Source organism: Pseudophryne corroboree, chromosome 1, assembly GCF_028390025.1.
Source record: "Pseudophryne corroboree isolate aPseCor3 chromosome 1, aPseCor3.hap2, whole genome shotgun sequence".
Lineage (NCBI taxonomy): Eukaryota > Metazoa > Chordata > Amphibia > Anura > Myobatrachidae > Pseudophryne > Pseudophryne corroboree.
Genome location: NC_086444.1, coordinates 577876787 through 577899759, shown reverse-complemented (window position 1 = coordinate 577899759; position 22973 = coordinate 577876787). Strand labels below are relative to the sequence as shown.

At 44.4% G+C, this 22973-nt stretch overlaps 1 long non-coding RNA gene across 3 annotated transcripts in view; it reads left to right on the top strand.

The window, feature by feature from the left end:
• LOC134900062 (uncharacterized) overlaps positions 1–16735 on the top strand; it is a 191395-nt gene extending 174660 nt beyond the window's left edge. For all 3 annotated transcript variants that reach the window (XR_010173586.1, XR_010173592.1, XR_010173598.1), the window contains one exon: positions 16556–16735. This is a non-coding gene — a long non-coding RNA (uncharacterized LOC134900062). The remainder of the gene's footprint in view (positions 1–16555) is intronic.
• Positions 16736–22973: the final 6238 nt, after the last annotated feature.

Here is a 22973-nt window from a genome sequence, read left to right as displayed (position 1 = left end):
TAAGCAAAACTCTGCGTAGATGGTAATTCTGATGACATGCTCTTACTATACACAGCCTACATGTGAATGGCCCATCACCTCCCAGAAACACCCTTTCAGTGGCAAGTAGCAATGCATCCGAGATGCGTATGACTTAGCATTGCCCGTCTACTTGGCTCTGGAGCACGTACAGTGGCAAAAGATACCAACATACAGTATGCTACTCTTCACCCTTTATTGCAGCTAAAAGCCTATTGGTGTTAGTTTAAGAATACAACTGCTACTATTTTCTTATTCACCAGACATTTAAGATATTAAAAAGTACTGAAACAGCAGTTCTTTCAGATTTTAGAAGGTGTCAGTGGATACCTGTAAAACTGAAGGCAAGGAGAAAAAAGTTGAATTGCTGCTTTGCGAAATCAGCAACAAAGCCCCAGATGTTTTGTTTTACCATGATGAGACAGACTCAGTTCCCTGACTCCAGTGTGCCGAGGCAGAAATTGCAGGGAAAAGTGTATAGAAAGATTGTGGTAATTCCAAGTTGATCGCAGCAGGAATTTTTTTAGCAGTTGGGCAAAACCAAGTGCACTGCAGGGGAGGCAGATATAACATGTGCAGAGAGAGTTAGATTTGGGTGGGTTATTTTATTTCTGTGCAGGGTAAATACTGGCTGCTTTATTTTACACTGCAAATTAGATTGCACATTGAACACACCACACCCAAATCTAACTCTCTCTGCACATGTTATATCTGCCTCGCCTGCAGTGCACATGGTTTTGCCCAACTGCTAAAAAATTTCCTGCTGCGATCAACTTGGAATTACCCCCATTATACAGCAGCAGATTAACATACATATAACAGCAATATAATCATCTATGTTTAGCACAATATATTCCTTTGCATAGTGGTATATCATCAGTGTATGACTTCAACGGTATATTCTGTTAAATCGTAATCAGGATATAAACTCACAGAATGTTTCATGTTTGTAAGTAAAGCAGAATAGCAAGCAACTGGGCAAAACCATGTTGCACTGCAGGTGGGGCAGATGTAACATGTGCAGAGAGTTAGATTTGGGTGGGGTGTGTTCAAACTGAAATCTAAATTGCAGTGTAGAAATAAAGCTGTCTGACATTTGTGGGCTACTGTACATGCAAAAGCAGCCAGTATTTACCCTGCACAGGAAAAATATAAATGTATTAGCGCCCCTTTTCTGTATATATCTTAAATAAAGCTGGAAAGCGCTCAGTACTTCAGTGTTCCAGTTGAAACCGAAATCTGCTTCAGTGATTGATGAAAATGTTCATCTCCTTCACCTCCGCCTCATTATGGGCCCGATTCAGACCTGATCGCTACTGTGCGTTTTCGCATAACGGGCGATTATCGATTGACTGCACATGCGTATGCACCACAATGCGCACGTGCGTCGCCAAACAACAATAGGCATCGCCGAACAGCGACAGGCTGGTGCGAAAATTTCAATCACACAGCCATTTGCAAGCTGATTGACAGGAAGCGGGCATTTGTGGGTTGTAACGGATCATTTTCTGGGAGTTTCAGGGAAAACGCAGGCGTTCCCAAGCGTTTTCATGGAGATTGTGTGATGTCAGCTCTGGACCCGATCTGCCTGTTCTCATCACACTGTAGGCGTAAGTCCTGGGCTGCGCACAGACTGCACATAGTGGTAAAATAATTAGATGGTGGGTGAGATGCGAACGGATTTGCAGCTGTCCGCTGACTGAGGGACATTTTCACATGGCGTACATATGAGATCGCAAACTTGCACGGGCAAATTTACACTCCCCCTTGGGAGTGTAAATTTGCCCATGCAAGTCGCAGCTCTGATCGCAGGACAACAAAATTTGCGCACAGGTGAGTATATTAAAAGAAGCTTTTATTGCACAATAAATGCTTATTTACATCTCAATTAAAAAAAACTTATGTAATACCAACTTCCAAACCCCAGAAAGACAACTCCAGTACCTCTGGATAGTAGCAGGCAGTGGCATAACTATAGCCCCCGCAGCCACTGCGGAGGCTTGCAGGCACAGGGCTGGAAGTGCAGATTCCCACGCGGACTAGCGTCCGCATGTCAATATACTAAATGTAACATAGTAACATAGGAGGTAATTCCAAGTTGATCGCAGCAGGAAATTTTTTTAGCAGTTGGGCAAAACCATGTGCACTGCAGGGGAGGCAGATATAACATGTGTAGAGAGAGAGATAGATTTGGGTGTGGTGTGTTTAATCTGCAATCTAAATTGCAGTGTAAAAATAAAGCAGCCAGTATTTACCCTGCACAGAAATAAAATGACCCACCCAAATCTAACTCTCTCTGCACATGTTATATCTGCCTCCCCTGCAGTGCACATGGTTTTGCCCAACTGCTAAAAAAATTTCCTGCTGTGATCAACTTGGAATTACCCCCATAGTTTTTGAGGTTGAAAAAATACAATTTGTCCAACCTATTTGTGGTCTCCTACGCTGTTTTATTTTTACGACTAATTTTATCTGTTGTGAATGTCGGCCGTTGTGTTTACTCCTCTTTTTTTTTAACTATTGTGAGTGATCTACCCACCATAACCCTTTATATCCTTATCCATTAGGAATTTATCTAGCCCATTCCTAAAAGTATTGACTGAGTCTTCCATTATTACTCTCTCAGGTAGGGAATTACAAACACGTATTGTCCTTACTGTGAAGAAACCTTTTCGCCTCTGTGTGCGAAATCTCCACTCCTCTAACTTGAGTGGATGTCCACGTGTCCTCTGTATCGATCTTATCAAAAACAGATCCTCCACAAGCTCTATATATTGTCCCCTTATATATTTGTAAATGTTAATCATGTCCCCTCTTAGGGCCTAATTCTGAGTTGATCGCAGCAGCAATTTTTTTAGCAATTGGGCAAAACCATGTGCACTGCAGGGGAGGCAGATATAACATGTGCAGAGAGAGTTAGATTTGGGTGGGGTGTATTCAAACTGAAATCTAAATTGCAGTGTAAAAATAAAGCAGACAATATTTACCCTGCACAGAAACAAAATAACTCACCCAAATCTAACTCTCTCTGCAAATGTTATATCTGACCCCCTCCAGTGCACATGGTTTTGCCTAATTGTTAACAAACTTGCTGCTGCGATCAACTCAGAATTACCCCCCTTAATCTCCTCTTTTCCAGTGTGAACATGCCTAGCCTAGAAAGCCTTTCCTCGTATTCCAGCGTCTCCATCCCCTTAATCAGTTTGGTTGCCCGCCTCTGAACCTTTTCTAGTTCCAGGATATCCTTTTTGTAGTATGGTGTCCAAAATTGTGCACAGTATTCAAGATGTGGCCTCACTTGGGATTTATATAATGGGAGTATAACTTTCTCAACCCTTGCATCTATTATCCGCTTTATACATGCTAATGCCTTGTTAGCCTTCTTTGCTGCAATCCTACTTTGGGTACTGCTGCTTAGTTTGTTATCTATGTGAACACCTAAATCTTTTTCCAGTACAGAATCTGCAAATTTTTTAGTATGTAGGTGGAATTTTTTTTGCTTGCTACCAAAGTGCATTACCTTACACTTGTCTGTATTGAAGCTCATTCTCCATTTTGCTGTCCATGCATCCAGTTTAAATAAATTGTTCTGAAGAGACTCAGAATCCCCCACTGAATTTATAACCTTACACAGTTTGGTGTCGTCTGCAAAAATGTACACAATGCTCTCTAGACCTACTGCTAGATCATTTATGAAAATGTTAAACAATAGTGGTCCGAGTACAGACACTTGTGGCACACCGCACACCACTTATTACTTCAATCCAATTTGAAAAAGTTCCATTTACCACAACTCGCTGCTTCCTATTATATAACCCATTTCTAACCCAAGTGCATATTGTGCTCCATAGCCCCAGTTCTTATAACTTGTAGATAAGTCTCATGTTCGGTACTGTGTTGAAAGCTTTAGCAAAGACTAAAAAGATTACATCCACCTCATCTAGGTTTGCGCTGTTTCATAAAAGCCTAGTAAGTTTGTTTGACATAATCTATCCTTCACAAATCCATTTTGGTTCCTATTAATAACCTTATTGGATTCAAGGTACTTCTGTATACTATCCCTTAAAATACCTTCCAGTACTTTCCCCATTATAGATGTAAGACTAACTGGTCTATAGTTACCCGGTTCAGATTTACTTCCCTTTTTGAATACCGGCACTACTTCCGCTATAAGCCAGTCTTTGGGAACCATGTAAGTGAGTCATTAAAGATCAAAAATAGCGGGCTTGCTAGTACGGAGTGTAGTTCCATGAGAACCTTTGGGTGAATTCCATTGGGACCTGGTGATTTATTCATCTTAATTTTTTTTAATCGGTCACAGACTACTTCCTCTTTTAGGTCTGCACTTAGTATGGGGACATTATCATTGCTGAGGTTATGTGTTAATCCCGCCATCTGGTCCTCAATTGTGAATACAGATGAGAAAAACTAATTTCATTTTTCTGCTATATCATTATTGTCTTTGAATAAAATGCCCAGCTTGTCCTTTAAAGGGCCTATACTCTCCTTCTTTAATCTTTTGCCATTGATGTATTTAAAAAACTTTTTGTGGTTTGATTTACTTTCCTTTGATACCAGCTTTTCAGTTTCTATTTTAGCTGCACTTACTTCTTTTTTGCATATTTTATTCCAATCCTTATAGTACTGGAATGGCTCAGCTTTCCCGTCTGATTTGTATTTTTTGAATGCTCGCCTCTTTTTGCCTATTAGTTCCTTAATCTTTTTGTTAAGCCACATTGGTTTTGAATTATTACTCCTTTGCTGCCCATTGGAATAAATTTATGAGTATAATAATTGAGCAGCGTTTTTAATATCTCCCATTTCTCCAAAGTATTTTTTCCTTGAAACAAAATTTCCCATTCAATGTCCCTTAAAGCCTCCTTCATCATGTCAAAGTTGGCTTTGCTAAAGTTTAGAGTCCTATTTGAGCCCATATAGAACTGCTTATGAAAACTGATATTGAATGTGACCATATTGTGGTCGCTATTTTCCATGGGCTCCCCTACTGTAATATTTGATATCAATTCTCCATTGTTTGTTAATACCAGGTCTAAGATTGCGTTGTACCTAGTTGGTTCCTCGATTAGTTGAAGTATGTAGTTATCATTTAATGTGTTTAAAGACCTATTACCCCTAGCAGTATCACATGAATCATTTGTCCAATTAATCTCCGGATAGTTAAAATCTCCCATCACTATTACATCTCCTAGTCCTGCCACTTTTTAAATTTTCTCATCAGACACATTAATACCAGGCGGCTTGTAGCATAACCCTAATACTATCTTTTTTGTTCCCTTTCCCCCGCATGCAATTTCTACCCATAATGTCTCAACAGTATTTACAGTCCCCTCATGAATATCTTCTGGTGTATCAGGTTTTAAAAACAGCTTTACGTAAAGACATACCCCTCCATCCCGTTTATTTAATCTGTCTCTCCTCAATAGTATATAACCCGCCAATTATGAGATTCATCCCACCAAGTTTCAGTAATGCCTATAATATCATACTGTTTGCTTGCTGGAAGGACTTCTAGTTCCCCTTTTTCCCTGCAAGGCTTCTAGCATTTACATACATACAATTTAGTTAAGTATTCCCCCTTGTGCTAGGGACTTCATTTTATATATGCAGTATTGATGACCCATAATAATCGTTAGTTAATGTTTTTGCAATACCCTTGGTAATACCCTTGTTAGCACCCTTACTGGTTGCTATTTCCCTCCCCCCCTTCACCCCCATTTAGTTCACTAACTCCATCCTTACTATTCTCACTGCATGACCCGTAGTTTTTAGCTAAACCCTCCCCCCAGACACATATGGGTAAATTTACTAAGATGGGAGCTCTATTTAAGATGGCATGTTGCTCATAGCAAACAATCAGATTCCAGGTATTATCTCCTAGAAGGTGCTAGATAAATGAGAAGTAGAATCTGATTGGTTACTATAGGCAACATCCCATCCTAAATAGAACTCCCATATTAGTAAATTTACCCCCTAGTTTAATCTCTCCTCCAACCTTCTAATCATCCTTCCCCCAGCACTGCTTCCCCCTCCTCATTCAGGTTCACTCCATCGCAACAAAAAAGATGGTGCCCGTCTGAGAAGTCCACCCAGTTTCCAGGTACACAAACCCGTCTTTCCTACACCAGTCTCTAAGCCACACATTTACCTCCCTAATCTCCCTCTGCCTACCATGGCTAGCGCATGGCACAGGTAATATTTCAGAGAATATTACCTTAGATGTCCTTGCCTCTAGTTTCTGGCCTGTCTCTATAATCTTTCTTAAGAGCATCCCACCTACCACTAACTTTGTTGTTGGTGCCAACATGCACCAAGACTGCCGGGTCGTTCCCAGCCCCTCCCAACAATCTTTCAACCTCGTCCGTGATGTGCTGTACCCGAGCACCCGGGAGACAACAGACTGTATGGCGATCATGGTCCTGGTAGCAGATTACCCTGTCTGTCTTCCTGATAATAGAATCCCTTACCACCACAATCTGACTAGGTACCTAACTTTCTTTTAACCCATCATTGTCAGAGGGACCGCTCCTCTGGTTGCTAGAGGGAACAGACTCCTCCAGCTCCGTCATTTCCTCACTACCATCAACCGAATTTTCATCCACTCGGGCGAATTTGTTGGAGTTTGGTAGTTCAGAGATGTTGTGCATACCCCTCTTTTTCTTCCTTCTAGCTGTGACCCAGCTGGCTACCTGGTTGTCCTCGTCTACCGGTGTGTCCCCCTGCAACTCATCCACCTAAATTTTGCTCGAGATTGTGAATATCTCTCAGTCGCGCAACGGTTTGCTCTAGATCAGTTACCTGGGCTTCCAGGGCAACTGTTCGCACACACCTCATGCAGATGTATTCACACTGGGACGGTTAGTCCAGGTGCGCATACATTTTGCACGACATGCACTGAGTGAGAGTCTCAATCACAGAACCACACATTTTGTTTGTAAAGTCTAACTCTCTGTTACCTTTGGAAAAAAATACAAACTATGCAATACAATACGGTACTATAGCCTAGCTGCGAAAAACCCCCCCAATGTTTACAACAGAACAGTAATTAAAAATGCAATCAAAAGAGTGTGTGACAGTGGAAAGAAACAATGGCCCTCATTCCGAGTCGTTCGCTCGGTATTTTTCATCGCATCGCAGTGAAATTCCGCTTAGTGCGCATGCGCAATATTCGCACTGCGACTGCGCCAAGTATCTTTGCTATGAAGAAAGTATTTTTACTCACGGCTTTTTCATCGCTCCGGCGATCGTAATGTGATTGACAGGAAATGGGTGTTACTGGGCGGAAACACGGCGTTTTATGGGCGTGTGGCTGAAAACGCTACCGTTTCCGGAAAAAACGCAGGAGTGGCCGGAGAAACGGGGGAGTGGTTGGGCGAACGCTGGGTGTGTTTGTGACGTCAAACCAGGAACGACAAGCACTGAACTGATCGCACAGGCAGAGTAAGTCTGAAGCTACTCTAAAACTGCTAAGTAGTTTGTGATCGCAATATTGCGAATACATCGGTCGCAATTTTAAGATGCTAAGATACACTCCCAGTAGGCGGCGGCTTAGCGTGTGTAACTCTGCAAAATTCGCCTTGCGACCGATCAACTCGGAATGAGGGCCAATATTCACAACAGAACAGTAATTGATAATACAATCAATACAATCAAAGGAATGTGTAATGGTGTATAACAGTGGAATGTGTGACAGTGATGATACTTGCTTATCCGGAGAGTGCCTGGACCTCCTGCAGCAGCACCCGCTCACTGGTCACAGCTCCCAGCACCTTTTTCTCGCTTCTGGCACCATTTCCAGCAATGCTCCTGGGACTTTGCTCCTGCACTTGCTCAACTCAGCTCCTGGCTGCACTCTCATGGCTTCCGGCTGCACTCCACGGCTCCCTCACAGCTCCCGCCTGCACTCTCACGGCTCCCAGCTGCACTCTCACAGCTCCCAGCTGCACTTGCACCCCGCTCCTGGCACCGTTCCCGACACCTTGAGCCCACTGCCTGGCACCTTGCGCCCGCTGCCCGGCCCCTTGCGCCTGTGGCCCAGCCCCCTGCTCCCGCTGCCCGGCCCCTTACTACCAGCTGCGGCTCCGGCTCATCACGGCTCCTGCACGTCCCATGTGCACGTCCGTGCATGTCGCTCGTCACTTCTGCTGAGCATCCGTCAATCCTAAAATAGCTGCCGCCATGGAGGAGACAGATGCTAGAGGTCATATTTGACCTTTAACATTTGACAGAGTCGGGAAATGTCAGAAGCACATAGCGCTGGCAGCACTTACACCCCTAGCAACAAGCATGACACTGACAGCATGAAAACCCCTGGCAATGAACATTACACACCCCTGGCAACGAGCATGACACCCAGAGTATGAAACCCCTGGCAATGAGCATTACATACCCCTGGCAAGGAGCATGACACCCAGAGCATGAAACCCCTGGCAATGAGTATTACACCCCTGGCAATGAGCATGAAACCTAGAACATGAAAACCCCTGGCAACTAGCATTACACCCCTGGCAACAAGCATTACAGCCCTGGCAATGAGCATGACACCCATAGCATGAAACCCCTGGCAACAAGCAGGTAATTTAAAAGTAATTGGAAGCCTAACTGTGGGGCCTAATGTGTAATGGGCATTGTTGTGTGTGCCATAATTTATCACAGGTATTACAGTGTGTAGTATAATGTATCACATGACCAATGTGGTGTGTGGCATAATGGCATAATGTGTCACAGGAATTATGGTGTGTGGAATAATGTATAATGTGGGATTAGGGGTAAGAATGCAGGCTACAATGCATATGCAGTATGTTTTGAGATGCCTTATATGAGACATCTCTGAATGTGACCCTGGTTATTTTTATCTAACTGATTGATATAATTGTAAAATGATATAAATATATGAAGTAAAGTTATGTATATGTCAGGAGTTAATGGGGGGGGGGGGGGGGGTAATGAGGTGGAACTGAGTACCACCACCTGTAATGGTAGGGGGAACTAATTCCGTCTCCTTCATTGCCCTGCACAGTAATTCCAACAGAAAAGCATCCCCATCACCTATGTCGATAGATGATGCAGGCAGCACTAGAGTTACTGATGAGCTGCAGTCACCCACCCCCCACCCCAGGTTCTGCTGGCTCGATAGTCCTCCTCCATCTACAGCCCACCCCTCCTGGTACTCAATCACACTGTGTCTGTTGGACAACATTCATCCCCTTCTCAGGTCCTAGTGGCTTCCTTTTCTGGCATGGCATATGTGATGTCATGCTGTCACCGCTGCTGAAGTCAAGATAGCCCATGAAGAGGAGCAGGCTCTGTGCATCTTGAAGGCAATATGAGAGGGGGCTGGAGGGACAAGAGAGGTGGGGAAGCTGCTTGAGGGATACAGGGCATGAGTTGCTCGATGGACACAGGCATTGAGCCGCTGAAGTGACATAGGCAGAGATGTGCATAAGGGTCACTACTACATTATGTGTAAGTGGCACTACTACTGTGGGCATTCTGTATATACTGTAAGTGGCAGTACTTCTGTGGGTATTCTGTGTATAAGCAGCCCTTCTGTGGGCATTATGGGGGTCATTCCGAGTTGTTCACTTGTTGCCGATTTTCGCTATACTGCGATTAGTCGCTTACTGCACATGCGCAAGGTTCGCAGAGCACATGCGCTTAGTTATTTTACACAAAAGTTAGGTATTTTACTCACAGCATAACGAAGCTTTTTCATCGCTGTGCTGATCGTAGTGTGATTGACAGGAAGTGGGTGTTTCTGGGCGGAATCTGGCCGTTTTATGGGAGTGTGCGGAAAAACGCAGGCGTGCGAGTTGCAAAAGACAGGAGTGGCTGGAGAAACGGGGGAGTGGTTGGGCAAACGCTGGGTGTGTTTGTGACGTCAAACCAGGAACGAAAAGGACTGAGCTGGTCGCAATGGCTGAGTAGGTCTGGAGCTACTCAGAAACTGCTAAGAAATTTCTATTCGCAATTCTGCTAATCTTTCGTTTGCACGTCTGCTAAGCTAAGATACACTCCCAGAGGGCGGCGGCTTAGCGTGTGCAATGCTGCTAAAAGCAGCTAGCGAGCGAACAACTCGGAATCACCCCCTATGTGTAAGTGGCACTACTGTGGTCATTATGTGTAAGGGGCACTACAGCTGTGGGCATTATGTGTAAGGGGCTCTACTACTGTGGGAATTGTGTATAAGGGCCACTACTGTGAAGCATAACGTGTACCATTGTGTAGGGCAATGTGAATAAAGGGCACTACTGAGTGATTTAACCTGAATAAGGGGCATTACTATGTGGTGTAATATAAATCAGGGGCACTACATGCGGTGTAATGTGAATAAGATTGTGCTACTGTGTGGTGTCATTTGAATTGGGGGTACTATTGTGTGACCACACTGCATCTTTGTAAGATCAATGGGGGTCATTCCGAGTTGATCGCTAGCTGCCGTTGTTCGCAGCGCAGCAATCAGGCAAAAAATCAGCACTTCTGCGCATGCATATGGCGTGCAGTGTGCACGCGCGACGTACTTTCACAAAAGCCATTGCAGTCTCACACGAGGTCTAGCGACGCTTTTCAGTCGCACTGCTGATCGGTGAGTGTTTGACAGGAATGGGGAGTTTCTGGGAGGTAACTGACCGTTTTCTGGGAGTGTGCTGAAAAACGCAGGCGTGTCAGATACAAACGCAGGCGTGCCTGCGGAAACGGGGGAGTGGCTGGCAGAACGCAGGGCGTGTTTGTGACGTCAAAACAGGAACTAAACAGACTGAAGTGATCGCTAGCTAGGAGTAAGTCTCGAGCTACTCTGAAACTGCACAATCTTTTTTTGTAGCAGTGCTGCGAACCTTTCGTTCACACTTCTGCTAAGCTAAAATACACTCCCAGAGGGCGGCGGCCTAGCATTTGCACTGCTGCTAAAAGCAGCTAGCGAGCGATCAACTCGGAATGAGGGCCAATGTCCCTTTATAAAGATGGGAAGTAGGGCACTTATTTAGTTTGCAGGTGAATGTCGAAAACACTAGCCCTGGCTCCGCTTAATGTGATTGGGGGGGTAGGTGGCCGTGTAAGTGAGTTCCACCACCTCTCTAGGACCACTTTAAGCCCTGGTGTATATACAATAGTGTTATTATTGCAATCCAAATTATGAATCTAGCCAATCTTGATATACATTATGTAATCAGGATTGTTGTGTTATATTGACAATGGTAGGACTGAAATATGGCCATCAAGGTGAATAATTTTTGTGAAAACAAGTATACAAATGTAGGATACAATCTAATTATGTTGTTAATATGGATTTAGCAGCAATGTGAAACTGATGTTTGTACCTGCCTCACCTTTTGCATGCTCCTGATCATCTCCATAAAACAGCTTAAATTCACCACAACTGAATCATCATAAATATCCAAGGACTTATCTTTAACTTGTACTACTCTACGTGGACATCTCATCAAAACCAACGGATTTCATTCCTGCGCTATGATACACACTGGATTGAAATCCCTCCATCACTTCCCTGAGAAGTCCTTCAGTTTGGAATCTACTGTACTCTACATTGGATATCCCAGACTAGGTACTGTGGATTACAACCTATCTTTGGCTCCATCCAGCCCCTCACTTAGACATCATTCACCTCTGTTCTCTGAGCAACAAATAACTCTGACTTCTTGCATTACTCAACTAATATACAGTATATTCAAGCTCTGTATTGACGAAGGGTCACTGTTCATTTTAAATTGCAGGATCCCAGCCATTCCCCAGGACATATGTTATCACTACCCCCACAAGAAATCTACTTCAAAGGCCTCTCACACTGAGATTTTTCACACATACACAATAGGAATTAGATTCTAACACCATTCCAAAAGCCTGCTTTGTCCTGGAATAATTTACTAAATCAGCAACAGAAAAGGCAAAGTAATTTTATTTATCACTTCTTCAAACATACCCATTGGATAATGAGCAGCAATAGGTTATAGCAACAATGATTATAGCGATTACAATCCAAGATGGCGCCGCCGATGGCTGCCTCGGAGCTATGCAGCTCAGCCAAAATACCTATTTCCCCTTTTTTTCCCCTGGCTTGTATACCCCACCTGAGACCAAATACAGCAGGGAAGCCCTCATAAGTTGGAGTGCTCCCGCTTACCCCACGTTCGGGCCCGTCGGTGGGTGGATCAGCAACCCTTGCAGCCCCCGCTGCCCTTGCTGCCCTGTGTGGCAGGGATGCAGACGTCGTGGATGCAGAAGTGAATGACCGAGCAGCTGCAGCAGCCCAGACGGAAGCTGGCGGGCTGATCAGCGGCCCCAGAAGGAGAATGACGGAGACCTTCATGTCGGCCTTAGTAGAAGGACCTAGGCTCAGAGGAGAGGCTGTTGTGCAGTGCCCTAGTGATGTGGTGGCGGTGAGGGCACCGGTCTGCACTTCCTGTGATACTGCTCTTGAACGTGCGCTCACTGGCAAACAAGTTTGACAAACTGTATCTCCTTCTGGGCAGCGCAGGGGCATCCGCCCTCTGCTTTACGGAGACGTGGCTGGACAACCATATTGTGGACAACACAATGACTCTGCCGGGCTTCAGACTATTCAGGGCCAATTGCTTAAAGGTTCTCTCAGGAAAAACTAAGGGTGGTGGAATCTGCTTCTACATCAACGACAGATGGTGCACCATTGTCACAATCCTAGGCAAATCATGTAGCCCTCACCAGGAGATGCTAAGTATCAACTGCAACCCCTTCTATTATTCCCCCCCCCCCCCGGGAATTTGCCTTAATTGTACTTGTGGGAAGCTACAACCCCCCCCCACCCCCTCGTCTGTGCGAATGAAGCCCTGCACCAGCTGACCGTATTCATAGCCGACATAGAACAAAAACACCCAGACTCTCTGATTATAGTGCTGGGTGACTTCAACAGAACTAACCTGAACAAGGAACTACCCTAAGTACACACAACAAGTCACATGTCCCAGTAGGAAAGGGCGCATGCTTGACCACTGCTTCACTACCCTCAAGTCTGCCTTCCGGTCTATCCCGCGTGCTGCACTCGGCCTAAATGACCACTGCCTCGTCCACCAACTCCCTTCCTATACACAGAAGCTGAGCGCGGTTAAGCCTGTCGTCAAGACTGTTAAGAAATGGACCAACAAGGCTAAGGTGAAGCTCCAGGCCTGCTTCAACTGCACGGAATGGGGGGTCTTTGAAGCCTCTACAACCAATCTGAACGACCTGACAGACATGTGTGTACCTACCAAGACTTACCGCATTTCCAACAACAACAAGCCCTGATTCAAATCCCAGCTCAGGCAACTTCATCGGGCCAAAGAGGAGGCCTATAGCAGCGGTGACAGAGCACTATACAAGCGGATCAGGAACTCTCTGACTAAAGAAATCAGGCTAGCAAAGAAGCGGTTCTCCGACAAGCTAACAAACGATCTCTCCACCAATGACCCCGTATCTGTATGGAAAGGAATGCAATCCATAACCAACTGCAAGAAAACATCAAAGTCCACCACCATGCACCAAGACCTAGCAGACGAGCTGAACCACTTTTATTGCAGGTTCACAAAAGAAGTCCCCTGTGATCCAAACAATCACCTCTACTATGCCCCAAACACCGACGGCCAACTCCAGGCACTGCAAGTTGCCCAAGAAGAGGTGGAGGCACTGTTCAAAAGGGCCAAACCCTGGAAAGTCCCTGGTCCCAGACGGAGTGTCACCATCTGCCCTGAGAGCATGCACGTGTCAACTCGGCCCCATATTCACCAAGATCTTTAACAAATCGCTGGAGCTACAGAAAGTCCCTTCCTGCCTCAAAAGGTCCCCTATTGTTCCGGTCCCCAAGAAACCCTCTATCACGAACCTGAACGACTACAGGCCAATAGCACTGACGTCTGTGGTTGTGAAAACATTTGAGCGTCTGGTTTAGAATGACCTGAAAACTGTGAGTGGTCCCCAACTGGACCCCTACAGTTCGCCTATCGATCGAATCGGTGTGTCGAGGACGCAGTCAACCTTGGCCTGCACTACATTCTACAGCACCTAAACATCCCCGGTTCCTACGCGAGGGTCCTATTTGTTGATTTCAGCTCAGCCTTCAATACAATCGTCCCCAGCATCCTCCACCCCAAATTACTTCAACTAGGGGTCCCTACCTGTTCCTGGATAGTAGACTTCCTGACAGATAGGACACAGGTGGTGAAAGAGGGGGAATTCACCTCTCAGGCATGGTCCATTAGTACAGGGGCCCCTCAGGGCTGTGTCCTCTCACCCCTGCTCTTCTCCCTGCACACAAATGACTGCACCTCCAAGGTGCAATCAGTAAAGATCACCAAATTTGTCGATGACGCCAACGTCATCGGCCTCCTCAAAGACGGGATGAATTGGCCTATAGATGGGAAGTAGACCGGTTGTCCCAGTGGTGCAGCCACAACAACCTTGAGCTCAACCCCCTTAAAACTGTCGAGATTATAGTGGACTTCAGGAAGAAGTCACAATTGCTGACAGTGTGGTATCACTAGTGGACTCCTTCAAGATCCTGGGGACACCACTGCCGGGAAAGCGCAGCAGAGGTTGTTCTTCCTCAGGCAACTAAGGAAGTTCAACATCCCACAGAAGATTCTGCTCCTCTTCTACTCCACGTTTGTGGAGTCGGTACTGTGCTCCTCGATACTGGAATGGTACGGCTGCGCCAGCGCGAAGGACAGATTCCCTCAGTCCAGGACCTGTACCTGTCCAGAGCTAAAAAGCGTGCAACAAAGATAGTAAAGGACCAGCTACACCCCGGCCACATGTTTAACTTGCTTCCTTCAGGCAGGCATTACAGAGCCATCCCCGCCAGGTCCACCAGAAGCCTCAAGAGTTTCTTTCCCCAAGCGATCCACCTGCTGAACTCCTGAAAATTGACTGACTAGACGTACATGTAACTCACTTGTGTCCCTACGGTATACCTATCTGTCTGACTTTTCTTCCGCCCCACACCTGTTTATCTGTTACCTACTTGGCTGTTGTATAGCAAACCGTAGACATATTCCTTGTATACGCAAGTATACCTGGCCAATAAAGCTAATTCTGATTTAATTATGCATTTATTAGGTTGAATCCAGTTTGGAGCTTTCCCTAACCTTTGTTCAATTATCTGATTGACCTTTGTTTGTTAGCTTGAATAGGAAATCAGGTATGTGATCCTTTATATTGACAATGGTAGGACGACTATCAAGATATTATTGATGTGTGGCATGTACTGTACATAGGTAAAATGTAAGACCAATATTCTCCTGGTAGGTTATTGTGATATTGTTAGGGTCTCCTGCCCTGTGCTGCCACGTCGTCATGGCAACCGGGAGACAAGTGCTAGCGGAGTAACCTGAGCGCAGCTGATACTCCGGTTCGGGTCTTTTGCTGTGCAGTGGTTACAGGCAGGGGATCCGGTGCTGGTTTTTGTGCTCACAGTCTGTGAGGTCTGAGGGGGGCGTGGACAGCACCTGCTTTATAAGGCCTCTTCTCAGGTTAAGCAGATGCTGCTGAATCTTTGTTGGTTAGTCAGTTCCTGAAAGTTAGCCAGTACTGTGTAGCTTTGTATTTGTTGTTGCTTACTGCAAATAGGCCTGGGGATTTGGTACTACACTCTGCCAATCCAGACCTAGCAGTAAGACTGGAGTCAGTCGTTTAGCCTGCTGAGGTTCTTTTGATATTCTGTGAACCCAGCAGGTTTGTGGCTGTACTTTCAGACCTGCCTGCTTAATCCTCTCTCACTGTGCAGGGTGTCCATGTGTCAGTTTAGTGGCAGTAAGCTGTACCTGGGCCCTGCAAGTGAGAATTAGGATTGTGGAGACTCTCCTTGTGTCTATTATTCCATCTCTGACCAAGGAGTTTACTGCCACACCCGTTGGTAACCCTTTAGGGTTTTGCTGTTGCCCTTAGCAACAGCATTTTGGGTTCTCTACGTATTAAAACACAACATCTTGCTTTTTCCATCTGAGCATTTCTAATACTAGGGAGACACCCAGTTTCTTAGCCTCTGGGCTTCTCTGTTCACTCTGTGTTGGTTTTGTTACCCTATCACCTTCTGTGTACGTTATGTCATATTTCCCAGTCTGTCTGTGAGTTCATTTGTTTTGCATCCCTCTCTGTTCAGACACCAGTACATTCCTGCAGGCACTGGTGTGCATAACAGTTCAAACACCAGTACATTCCTGCAGGCACTGGTGTGCATAACAGATATGGAAAGAAACAGATATGTCATTAATCGACTCAAAGTATCCACACTAGATATACATCCACAATTGTTGATCACATCAATATCCATCTGAAGGTATGTGTCTCTATAGTAATATTGGGGGCTATTTGTTAACATTTCCCCCTTTGCACTTTCTGTCACTTCTGTTACTTTACTGGTTTAACATTTTGTATTTTGATGTACTCGCTATGCATATTTCAATTTCTCTTTTACTAATGTATATGTTATTGTTTTTTAAATATTGTACATTGATACATAGATGAAAAGTGTAAGTTGTACACTCTGTTTTTGTAGATCTACCCCTGATGCAGTCTCAGCATGAGATGAAACGCATTGGATTATTCCTGCAATTGTGATCTCTGATCTTCAAAGCAAGAAGTGGAGAGAGGAATTTCTGTAAAAAAAAACGCACACTGTCTACCATGAGTAAATTTTTATGTGAACATGGTTTTTAATAAATGTGTAAACTTGGAATATTTGTATTTGTCTGAATAGCCTCTAACGAGCGAGACATTTGGTAACCGATAGGTCCAGGTTTGACCATACCATTATTACAATTACTCACTATTGCTGTATACATATATATAGGGCTGGTTCTAGACAATTTGGCTCCCAGTGTAAGCATCAAAAAAAATGTGCCCCCCCCTCCCCCATAGACATTCAAAAATGCACCCCCTCACCATAGACATAAATTTTTTTTAGCGTGGCCTTGCTAAAATGGCCGTGACAGAATACCTGTTTGTCATGTTTTGCTACAAAATGGATTAAATATCTGAAATGTCACATCAACACTGGTGTCTGATTTGTGATGTTGTTCAGACCAGCTGAGTGCCTGCTTTTCTGATATCTACCTACTGGTGCTTGAGCACCCTGGCACGCTGTTGATATACAGAGAAGTGCCTCACATGTGGGACATTATATATATATATATATATATATATATATATAGAATTGCATCAAGATGCTGTCTGTCGGGATCCAGGTAATTGGAATGCCGGCACCGGAATCCCGACAGCCGGCATTCCAAACGTAAGAATAACGGGTAGGATAGAGCCGGGCGAAGTTAGGGTTAGGCTGTGTGTATGTGTGGGGGGGAGTTTAGGGTAAGGCTGTAGGAAGGGGGGATTAGATTTAGGTACCAATGGGGGGAGGTTAGGGTCAGGCACCAAGGGGGGAGGTTTGGGGTAGGCTGCAGGAAGGAAGGGTTAGGGGAGAGAGGGGAACACTCTTACCTTCCCCCTGTCAGGATTTCCACTCTCGGGATGCTGGCAAATCGGACTGATCCCATATATACATTTAAAAAAAAAATCTGCATTGATGATGTAGTAAATAGACCCCTGAGTGTGCAGATTTGGAAAATGAAACTAAATAATTGTTTCATGACTCTTCCTATATTGTATAAATAAGATACTATACAGTATAGGAAGAGTCATGAAACAATTATATGGCACCCTAATTTCCAGTCCCTACATCTGTTAGGAGGTTTTATGGCAACTGCTAGAAAACAGTCCATACCAGTACATGGGGAACACACTTTTCCCTCTCCACCCACATGTCTGAGTTTTTGGAAAATTCCTGAAGTTAGTGCATCTAAATGGTAAAGGTTTCAAGGGGGCAGCATCTAGCATGTAATGATGGGTGGAGTTAAGCAGATCAGGGATGTTTCTAATTGAATTCAGAAAAGATGCTGTCATTCTGTAGTAACAAAAAGAAAGAAAACACGCCAGTATTGCAGAAAGATGTTCACTGATTCTGTGTTTTTCCCACAAAACTAAACATTCTCCAATCCACCAATTTTTTTCATCCAAAGATCAGATTTGTGAATCGTGAAAGTGCCCATTTTACTAATAAAATACTAGTAACGGTCTGCAAATCGGCTGATTGTTACCATACACTAGACCATAGTACAACCTAGATTGGACAATCTGATCTGCCAACTCTGATCACTTTTTGGTTAGAATCGGCAATCGGTGAACCTCATACATGCCAAGTTTTTTACACAGTCATCTGCAAAATGCAAAATTGCACCAATTGATGTTAGAGATGAGCGGGTTCGATTCTCAGAGAACCGAACCCCCCCAAACTTTGCCTTCCGAGTCCAGATCCGATCCAGGCTCGGATCTTCCCTCTAGACTCGGATTCTCGTGGGATTTGGGGATTCCATATAAGGAGCCACGCGTCGCGGCCATTTTCACTCCAGTCTCAGAGAGTGAGAGGACGTGTATTCAGTGTGCTCAGTCTCTGTTTATTGGGGCGGGATAGTGGGGTGACAAGTGTGCTGCTCAGTCCAGTCCAAATATCCAGTGTAGCTGTAAAGTGGTGCTGTGTTGTGCAGACCAGTCCAGTGTAGTCACTCAGTGTATTGTGCTGCATCAGTCCAGGCAGTCAGAGTATTGGTGTTCTCTGCTGCCATATATCCAGTGTAGCTGTAAAGTGGGGCTGTGTTGTGCAGACCAGTCCCGTGTAGTCAGTGTATTGTGCTGCATCAGTCCAGGCAGTAGCGGATCTTGCCACGGGCAAGCAGGACTTTTGCCCGGGGCGCCGCCTTCCGGAGGGTGCTGGCGCCATCCTGAGGGCACCGCACCATGGCAAGATCCACCACTGCTGTGCCCTCCGCTGCCAGCTGTGTCCCCCGGCTGTGCGGCTGTGTCCCCTGTGAAGGGAACTAGACGCTACGTGTCTAGTTCCCTTCGTGTAGAGGACCTTTTGCTGTGCGGTGCGCGATGACGTCATCGCGCACCGCTCAGCATTTAAGTGGCACTACTACTATACAGGGGGCGTAACTGACCACGCTCCTGTATTAAGCCAAGCCCCCATTTCCTGCACGGGGCGCAGAGAGGGCTCGAACCGGCCCTGAGTCCAGGCAGTCCCAGTGTTGGTGTTCTCTGCTGCCATATATCCAGTGTAGCTGTATATGTGGTGCTGTGTTGTGCAGACCAGTCCAGGTTAGTCAGTGTATTGTGCTGTATCAGTCCAGCCATTCACAGTGTTGGTGTTCTCTGCTGCCATATATCCAGTGTCCTGTGTCATCAGTAATTCCAGTGATGATATATGCTGCTGCTATATATATCCACTGCTGCAGTATAACAAATTACAATTATATTATTATTAACAACCTGTTGGGCTGCATCAGACAACTGGTAGTGTCCTGTGTCATCAGTAAATCCAGTGACGATATACGCTACTGCTATATATATATATATCCACTGCTGCAGTATAACAAATTACAATTATATTATTATTAACAACCTGTTTGGCTGCATCAGACCACTGGTAGTGTCCTGTGTCATCAGTAATTCCAGTGACGCTATACGCTGCTGCTATATGTCCTCTGCTGCAGTATAATAATAATAATAACAACAACCACAAGTCCCATACAGTATTGTTGTGTTGTGCTGCATCAGACCAGTGGTAGTGTCTTGGCCATCAGCCATCAGTAATTCCTGTGCTGCATATTGTTTTATATAACTCCAAAAAATAATGAAGAACAAAAATTTGGAGGATTAAATAGGGAAAGATCAAGAACCACTTCCTCCTAGTGCTGAAGCTGCTGGCACTAGCCATGACATAGACGATGAAATGCCATCAACGTTGTCTGCCAAGGCCGATGCCCAATGTGATCGTAGAGGGCATGTAAAATCCAAAAAGCCAAAGTTCAGTAAAAAGACCCAAAAAAGAAATTTAAATGGTCTGAGGAGAAACGTAAACTTGCAAATATGCCATTTACGACAGGGTGTGGCAAGGAACGGCTGAGGCCCTGGCCTATGTTCATGACTAGTGCTTCAGCTTCACATGACGATGGAAGCCCTCATAACTGAGGCCTTGACATTTATGTTGGTGTTAGACGTGCACCCGGTATCCGCCATTAGTGCAGTGGGATTTAGACAAATGATGGAGGTATTGTGTCCCCGGTACCAAATCACATCTAGATTCCACTTCACTAGGCAGGCGATAGCGATATTTTGCCATTTAATTCCAGTGATTTGGACATATAATTACAGTGATTTTGCCAATTAATTTCAGAGATTTATAATTATTAATTACAGTGATCTTGCCATTTAATTCCAGTGATTTGGAGGTATAATTACAGTGATTTTGCCAATTAATTTCAATGATTTATAATTATTAATTACAGTGATCTTGCCAATTAATTCCAGTAATTTGGACGTATAATTACAGTGATTTGAACGTATAATTCCAGTGGGAATTGTTTGTGTCCCTTGGCTTAGTCATACAGCTACCTCATTGCACCTCTTCGACATCTTTGCATGAGGTGCTGTTTGGTGCCTAGTTTTTGAAAAGTACCATCCTGTGTGACACTGCCATATGAGTCCAGGGGTACTGCTGTATTAGTCCTGGGGTACTGCCGTATAAGTCCACCAATTGCAGAATTCTTTTAAAAGTGACTGGAGCGTGCTGGAGATGCTGTCAGTGGACCGAACAATTGCAGCCCACTCTCGAGATTCAGCCACTGCGTGACACTACTAGATACAGGTGGTTGTGTCGCTTTGCTTAGTCATACAGCAACCTAGGTGTACCTTTTTTTCTTCTTTGCATCATGTGCTGTTAGGGGCCTTTTTTTGATATCTGCCCTCCTGTCTGCCACTGCATTGCCACTCCTAGATGGGCCAATTGTTTGTGTCTCTTGGCTTAGTCATACAACTACCTCATTGCAATTATTTTTCTTCTTTGCATGATATGCTGTTTGGGGCCTTTTTTTATATCTACCCTCCTGTCTGCCACTGCAGTGCCACGCCTAGATGGGCCTAATTGTTTGTGTCGCTTGGCTTAGTCATACATCTACCTCATTGCAATTCTTTTTCTTCTTTGCATTATGTGCTGTTTGGAAACTAGTTTTTGAGTAGTACCATCCTGTCTGTAACTGCAGTGTCACTCCTAGATGGGCCAGGTGTTTGTGCTGCACACATGTGTCGCTTAGCTTAGTCATACAGCCACCTTGGTGCAACGTTTAGGCCTAAAAACAATATTGTGAGGTGTGAGGTGTTCAGAATAGACTGGAAGTGAGTGGAAATGATTGTTATTGAGGTTAAAAATACTGTAGGAGCAAAATGACCCCCAAATTCTGTGATTTTAGCTGTTTTTATGTTTTTTTTTCAAAAATCATCCAGATCCAAAACCAAAACCAAAACACGAAAGGGTGGTTTTGGCAAAACCAAGCCAAAACCAAAACGCAAAAATGGAATTAGAACCAAAACACAAAACATGAAAAGTGCCCGTCGCACATCTCTAATTGATGTATAGGCCCCATGACTTCCAAGCTTGGAGTCAGGATTACAACTAAGGTTTTCATCCAGATGTGCTCCCAAGACTTCATAGTTAAACTGTAAGGACTTTGTTTCCATCTTTAATATGATACCTGAATTTTAAATTCATGAAAGAAATATACATTACAAAGCAGTGACTGGATTGCATGCTTTCTTGTTCTTAGGTAGGATGGGTGCTTCGTTTTTAACCCTTATGCAAAGACTAGATTACATTTTGCAGGAGTTAAAGGAGATTCCATGTTTTTTGAGAGGTCAACCTGTACTTCCAAGAATCTGCTGGCCCTTTGGATGTGAAGGCACACTTATAGGAACATTTCTAACCATTTAAATATACAAAATGGTCGCATCAATTATGGAGACTTTCATGGTCTGTTTAGGGGGTAAACACCATTTACACACAGTTAGGTCCCTGGTGGGAAAGTACAGGTTGACCTCTCAAAAGCATGAGATCTCCTTTAACTCCTGCAGAATGTAATCTAGTCTTTGCATAAGGGTTGACATGTCGGCGTTCATTATGCGTTCATTATGTCTACATTAATGATGTCGACTTGAAAATGTCAACATGGTCATAATTTTCACACCGACCATGTTGACACTCATCATGTGGACACTTATCAAATGTCAACAGTGGTTACTTACCTGATCCCAACGGGCAATACATCTGGCATCTCCTGTGAAGGCTTTCCAGTTTTTCGGTAAGTACAGTCCCCCTATTCCTAACCCTTCCCCTAGTGCCTAATCCAAATCCTCTCGTAGCCTAACCTAACCTTCCCTCTAGTGCTTTACCCCAAACTCCTCATATCCTAACTCTAACCCACCGCCCCCAGCATAACCCTAACCCTCCTACCCTGCAGTCTAACCCTAACCCTCCCACCCTGCAGTCTAACCCTAATGTCAACATTTTACTAATGTCAGCATTTCATGTGTCGATATCCTGAAACTGTCGACATGTTGCCTGTCAACATTTTAACAATGTCAACATCATAATGCTGACATTGTTATGGGTGATGTAATGACTACATCCCTATTTAGGAGGATACTAAGATGAACAAAGAGCAGTTTAGAACAAGAAAAATAAAATGGTTGCAATGAATGAAAGGGGTGAACCTAAAATGATATAATAGGGTGGAATATGAAGTAACCTTTTATTTTAGAATGTGTTTGTAATGTATTTTATTGAGATTCTAATTAGGAAAATGTTCTACAGATTATCCCCAATCAAGGGCAAGACATAAAGGCCCAAATGTATTAAGCCTTAACAAGAGATAAAATGGAGACGGATAAAGAGTGATAAATGACCAGCCAATCAGCTCCTGTCATGTCAGAGGCTGTGTTTGAAAAATGACAGTTAAGAAGCTGATTGGCTGGTCATTTATCACTCTTTATTTGTCTCCACTTTATCTCTTGTTGAGTCTTAATACATTTGG